This window comes from Rhopalosiphum maidis, chromosome 1 (genome assembly GCF_003676215.2).
Source record: "Rhopalosiphum maidis isolate BTI-1 chromosome 1, ASM367621v3, whole genome shotgun sequence".
Lineage (NCBI taxonomy): Eukaryota > Metazoa > Arthropoda > Insecta > Hemiptera > Aphididae > Rhopalosiphum > Rhopalosiphum maidis.
This window is the reverse complement of record NC_040877.1, coordinates 89,027,330-89,034,658: the sequence shown is the minus strand read 5'-3', so window position 1 is coordinate 89,034,658 and position 7,329 is coordinate 89,027,330. Positions and strand designations below refer to the sequence as shown.

Below are 7,329 nucleotides of genomic sequence, written 5' to 3'. Positions count from 1 at the left end.
ATCACATCACCGATTACGACTGCTATCTCTGCCGTTTCGTTCATCTGTGCACCAGTTTGGTCCATCTGTGCACCAGTTTGGTCCATCTGTGCACCAGTTTGGTCCATCTGTGCACCAGTTTGGTCCATCTCTGCCGTTTCGTCCGTAACTCTTTCTATAACGTTTTCCACCAGTTCTCTCAAGAACGTTGGAATGGTTGCAGAGTTCTCGACTGCCATGTTGAAAATGTAGTGAATATTAGTGCGAAAATTAATGCGTGTGACACGTTGGGCGTCTGGATAGTTAATAAGCTTATTGAGTTTATCTTTTCGTACATCGTGACAGATCACCCGGACAACGAGCCCACGGTGTTGTTTATTACTAGCCAGCGACTACCACCGCGTTCGTCAACAATTCTAATCGGCCGACATTATATAGGATTTCGCGGGCCCGTATATTTTTTTAAACATTATTATTATTATTTATTTAGATAAATTAGTTCTATATTAACATTATAACGGTTTAACGAAGATTTCGAATATTTCGATTCATGTTGTACCCGTTTTAAACTTTTAAGTGGTCTTTTTCATTTTATTTTTCAATATACTTCATTCGATTTACCTATTTCCGCACATTTATTCGATATATAAACAATTGACGATGTCGAGCAAGTGCACATATTATTATAATTATTATGATGTGTAATTTTGCTATAATTATTAAATATAATCATTATATTATCATTGAAACCAAATTTTACACACCTATTAAAGTGACCCACTCTATACCTAATGTACAGCTGAACTGTACCTACTGGCCTACCTTTTTTCTTCTTGGTATCACAACTGACACAAATCTTATGTAAACGTTTTTTCTACCACCTCTTCTGCCTTTTGATCGAGCATACTCTTTTGCTAATTTAGCGTTCCTATTTTTTCCAGATCCTAATTTACTCAATCAGTTCAGCGGTTCTTTACTTCCTGTATGCCTTACCGCGGTTGGTCTCCACTGGGCTACCGTATGCCTACACATATATTTGTATTATTCTAAATACCTTACATTAATATTAATTAATGCCCCTGTGTTCAAAAAAGGTTCTCAGGGATGTTATATAGCAGTTATTTTGTGTAATGTGAAGTTTAATATTAGTACCTAATGCCCTATGGGTATCGCGGAGATGTTGTAGGCACCGTTAATATTCCTACCTGTGAAGTTACTGAATGCGATGTCGCAAAACAATGTTCTATGTTTCGTCACATTGTAACTTCCATACGCAATCAGATAGAGACTCTCAATTTCAGCGCTCCGACTTCACTTAGAGTGCACAAAGTGATGTGCGGAAAAAATAAAAAAAAAATATTAAGGCCGCATTTTTTTTTTAACGTACCGTACCCCCTGTGGTGGATTCGAAACCTATTCCCCTTACCTATATGACCTACGCCTAACCTACCGGGACACACTAATATTTAATATAGTTAGTACATTTAATATAGTGTATTTAGACTCGTATAACAGTCTTGCGTTTGGTATATGGTATATTATGAAATATGAATGTATATCTGCTAGTGCAGATTTATGTATAACTAGTATAAGCTACACAAGCTATAGCTTAGGGCCCTCCAAAAAATTGTCCAAGTGAGCATTTGTCATATTTCATGATATATAATCGTTATTTATTTGGGGCCCCCGAGGCCCTGACCAATACAAAAAAAAAAAAAAAATTATTTACACTAAATGGATCAACACGGAGAAATATTTCGTATATTATTATTATGAGGTAGTAACTTGGAAATTAATATTATGTTTCACTATATTGTTATAGATGTGTAAATATTGTTAATATTTAATTGATTAATTTATTGATAATGTAGTTTGTGTATCAGTATCGTATAAATATATATTAATTTTCGTAGTATTTATTAATAATTGTTTTTATTCCGTTCGATTTTATTTATAACCGTAAATACCCTTATGAGGTATGACTCTCGGCTTAGTCGGCTCTCCTATTTTACCAATACCGGCAATACTTACCGATAGTATTAAATTAGTATATGATAAGTAGGTATGAGGTAAGCATGTTTTACTGTAAAATAAAAACTCTATTTATATATCTATGTTTAGTGTCGTGTTTGCTTTTTAGTATTTTTTTTAAAAATATTGAAAATTAACTGAATTCAGTTTTCGTCTTGTACCACTCTGAAAAAATTTTAACATTACGGTATTTAATTACTATTATTTTTTAAGAAGACATCGCCAACGACCATACCACGTTGAATACACCAGTTCTCGTCCGATCACTGAAGTTAAGCAACGTCGGGCGTAGTTAGTACTTGGATGGGTGACCGCTTGGGAACACTACGTGCCGTTGGCTTTTTTTATATTTTAATAAATTCAATATGTATTTCCAATTTTAACTTGAAAATATTAAGATATTTTTTATCTTTGTCAAGTTTTTTTTTAAAATTTTTTAATTACACAATATAAAAATATTTTTACCCAACCTAAACCGTTAAGCCATAAGGAACTTTTCTAGGTTCAAATATATATAATATATATACTTAACTTATAACTGCGTACAAGTTAAAATAACCACATTGTATTATATTTTAAACTATAGGCTATATTACGCACAACAAAACAATCGACGTACGAATTTTTTTGTACGTTTCCACCACGAACGGCGTCTACGTTCAGTGGTGGTTCCATGGTTGGTGCCGGTTATTGGATCTGAATAAACATGCAAATCATAGGCCGGTTTTGTTCCATTTTCAACCTCGGCTACTATAACTTTCATAGGAATACACTCAATTTCGGTTGCTCCGGTTTCACCAATAAACGTTATGTGAATGTTCGGCATCGAACTCCATGGTTTCCTCGGTAATAGACGAGTGAAGTCACCCTTCGCGGCGTCCGGTTTGGTCGAGTCCGCAGATACTAGCTGCGTCGATACCGATGATGACGATGGTCGGACCTTCAACGCATCGCCTGCACCAGACATCAGTACAATATTGGGAACCGATCCATATTGTTTTGACATTGAATCGAAGAAATCACGGCATACTTTTTGGGGCTGGCCATCTGCAAGTGAATCAAGAGATTTGGCTGAATTCGACAGCATCGCTGGACAGGCCGCAGCAGACGGCGATCGGTTTTCGACGTCGGGCGTAATATTATTTTGCTTTATTAATGATTAGGTATTTAGTTTATAATATACGTTAATATATTTCACGATAAATTTACATTATATTATTATAACAATATACATTCAGAACAGAATAATAAGTTATTGGACGTAGGTATTCTTTGTAACAATAAACTGCTATGCGACCGAAATAAATAATATTATTATTATGTTGGTATTTCAACATTATACATATTATAATTATCAATATTAGCAGCCAGCAATACATACTTATAGTTTTTAATGTTTTTATATCGGAAGTACATTTTAATTCAAATATTAAAAAATAATGCTACTAAATAATGAATTAAAAACAAGATAGGAAATCTCACAATGTCAAATTTACAGCAACATCTAGCTATAGATTACTTGTTATAAGTACTTTTGTGAGTCATCAATACAAACATATTTTTTAAATATAACCTCCTAATTCAGTGTTATACAAAATAAATACATCACTCGCATTGTTCTGCGAGTTCTGCGACCTTTCTAAACAAACTAAAACTAGAGAAAAAAAACTAGAAGTCCTCAACCCAAGAAAATTCATAATAATATGTAGATAAGTATAGATTCTTAATTAGCAATAATTATTATAGATAATAAGTATTAAGTAATAACTATAATAACATAATATGTAAATGAGATATAAAAATAAAATAATTTTATTGAAAAATTTTAAAATTGGTAATAAATTTTGGTTAGCGAATCGTTGCTGTTTAAAAAAACAGTGATCGCACATAGACGTGTATACCTTATAAACGTTATATACATTATACAGCATGAAAACCATTGGTCTAAATGTACATTTAAATGTTTAATTGTTATATTTCTTTAATTTGGTATAGGTTTAGATAGTTTAAATAGGTATAAGTTCTTCCTAGGCATTTAGTATAATATATTTATGACGTCGCATAAGCCCATTATTTTAATAATTATTGTATAGACAGCGATACCCGTTTTCCACCAAAAATGTATCTTTCCCTTTTTCATTAATATCCGTTTCTACCAAATAAGATAATATACCACGTTTAATAATTGTATACTACCTATGTACGCTTCTATATTAAAAGCTATAACACATTTTATTTGAACACACAGTTAGTTGTAATGTGCAATTTAAATTGTGCAACTTTTTCACTTGTTCATAAAATATTGTTTCGTTAATCCCGTCAACATAAAAAAAGGTAATAAATACGACAACGGTTTAAAATACAATCAAATACCATAAACGTACAATATACGATATAGGTACATTGATAATATGTGTATTTATGCATTTTACATCAATCCGAAAAACTCACAAAAAGTATATTCTACAATTAAAAAAAAAATATATCATCCAATTATATGTATATATACGAGTACACAATACACATATATATAACAGCTTAACTGATAAAGTAGATATACTATAATATATCATTTTTTTAAACTAAGTATTAGTATGTTAAATAAACTTATTACTGTATTAAAGGTTTTAATATAAGCGGAATATAAAAATTGTTTTGGTGAAAACGTTATTAAGTTAAGTGAATCTCATTTGGTGGAAACTAATATTGGCGGAAAAGGGAAAGGTCCACTTTTGGTGGAAACGTGTTACGCCCGTATAGAACCACCTATACTTATTTACCTATATTATAATAGATTACACTTATTATAGTGAGATATATAATAATATTTCGAAAACGATCTGTTCTGTTCTGCTCCTGTTCGACGCTTTCGGGGGTTATAATTATGAAATATCAGTAGCCTGGTGTACCTAGTTGTTGCAGTCGATGTATTACAATGTAAATTAACTATATTAATATGTACTATCATCATAGGCATATCATTCAACTATCGCGGGCAAACGTCGTTATTCCGTTAATAATAATAATAATAATATAATACGGACTGGAATAATATTAAATATTACAAGTATATGCTCTCCGTTACGAACTGTTTATGCTACTAAACCTAAAAAAGGGTAGAGAGCTCGCAAGGGATGAATGTTGACTGCGTAGACAGTACAAGCTACTACAGTCAGAGTCGTGAGGGGGTGGCGAATGACTCAAAATCACACATTGCTTTGACTTGACTGTTACTTGAAATCAATACGAATAATCAATAAAAAAGCTTCTTTATACTTCTTAACTGTAACACGATACATATTATAAGTATATATTGACATATTATAGGTATTCTACCTATGAACGATATGTTATATATGTACCGCGATACTGTCTATACTTACCTATTATGTCGAAACTTACAAACATTTATACAATAAAAAATTAATGCTGTTAAGTGTAATTTATAAATTACAGATATTCACGTGTGATTCAAATATATAATGATATTTTTTATAAGCGTAAATCTATGTAAAATAATATAATAAAATAAATACGATCATAATTGTTTATTTTGTGGATGGCTGAAAACAATCGGTTGGTTTCGACGTAAGAATAAACACATACTTTTCAGTTGAACTCTGCAGATTAGCATCATTCTATCTGTAAAATTGATTATATTTCAGTAACAAATAAAATACGATTAATTAATAGTTTTTGAATTTCGTGCCTACAGTTTACCTCTACAATGGGTAATAAGCGTAAGCACATGACAATTGAAGACGACGATGATGAAAACTACATCCCAAAAACGTTAAAATCCCTTGTTGTCGAAGGTAAGTACATCGTACATGTAAACCGTAACTTTCCACGTCGCCAAAACACAATTTTCTGAATCCCAATTCGCCGACACCCCAGTTCGCCGACTTATTAAAAAATGAAAATAAATACAAATTTGTCATGTATAAATGGTTGTTACACATTGTCAGTAGACATACTAAATACGAATAAAAGTAGTCTATGATATATTATTATATACAGACCTAAGGCGCATATTCTTCGAACAGTTTTTTACTTCATTATTGTGTGTATAATCGTACACTAATCCAACTTTTTGTACTTGACGCCATATAGATTGCCCAAAATGATAAAGGCATCCTTTTATTTCTGTGTTATATCCAAATAAATCTCTATTGGCAACAATCGTTCCTATTTCAAAATCAATTTGAAATGTTTTTGGTTTAAAAGCCAAATCATTTCGCAAGGCAGCTTCTTTAATTATACTGAACATTCTCTTATAAGTATTATTGCTTTTATTCGGTAAAAGAGCATAAACCTAAATATAAATAATTATATGAATGTAATATATTATAATGTATAAGTATAAAAATATGAATTTATATATATTAATTTTTGAAATGATAACATACCATAACCATTGGCACCATAACGCCCATTACAAAACAGTGTAATATATGTATATATATATATGCATAAATAATTTTGGGGCGGATTTAAATGTACCATCCACTGTCGGCGAATCGGAAAAATTGAAACTTTATTAATAATTTATCGGCGAACCAAGACGTCAGCAAACTAGACTGAGTAGACTGTCGGCGAAAAGGGAATATTTTAAAAATATTTTAAAACTGGTATATTTGTCGGCGAATTGGAATTTGGCAATGTGAGTATGAACCAATGTAAATAGTCCCGAATTGGGACGGCGAGCTACCGCGCTAAGTGCGTTGGGCCGCAAGATTATTATGATACACGGGCCGCTCGCTAAAATATTTATCTAAATTAACTGGGCAGGTAAAATTATTGTGCTCGGTAAGTTTCTAGGTCTCAATCCGGCCCTGCGAAGTAAACGTTTTCTTTTAATATTAAATATTCATTATTTTGTTCTATGCTACAGAAATTTCGCATGACAACGGTATTGGTAATTCGGTCACAGTGTTCAATGAGTACGTTGCTAGTTCTGCAGAACTCGCCACTGATCGCAGCGAACGTCCTGTGGTGCCACTCGATGAATTCGAGTACCACGAAGTAAGTACCAGTGACAAGTACCATTCAGTTAAAATTAATTTTATATACAAAAAAAGAAACTAATCATAATTGATACAAAAATGTATTAAAACGTCCAAAATAATTTAAAATAAAAAATAATTGAAAATATATTTATTAAACTATGAATTATTAAGTACACTAATATCAATTGTTTTTTTTTTGTAATGTATTTTTTTTTTCCGGTCAGTATACGCCACCTAGTTATTAAGTACAATTTTCCAAAACATTATTTAATTGATCTTGTCATGAAATATATTTTTTTAACATTTTTCT

At 31.6% G+C, this 7,329-nt stretch overlaps 1 non-coding gene and 1 pseudogene across 1 annotated transcript; one reads left to right on the top strand and one right to left on the bottom strand.

The window, feature by feature from the left end:
- The first annotated feature begins 2,231 nt into the window (after window positions 1-2,231).
- On the top strand, window positions 2,232-2,350 carry LOC113559474. The gene has a single exon (XR_003405977.1). It is a non-coding gene; the product is annotated as a 5S ribosomal RNA (ribosomal RNA).
- Window positions 2,351-5,803: 3,453 nt separating this feature from the next.
- On the bottom strand, window positions 5,804-7,059 carry LOC113557700 (annotated as a pseudogene).
- Between the last annotated feature and the right edge of the window lie 270 nt (window positions 7,060-7,329).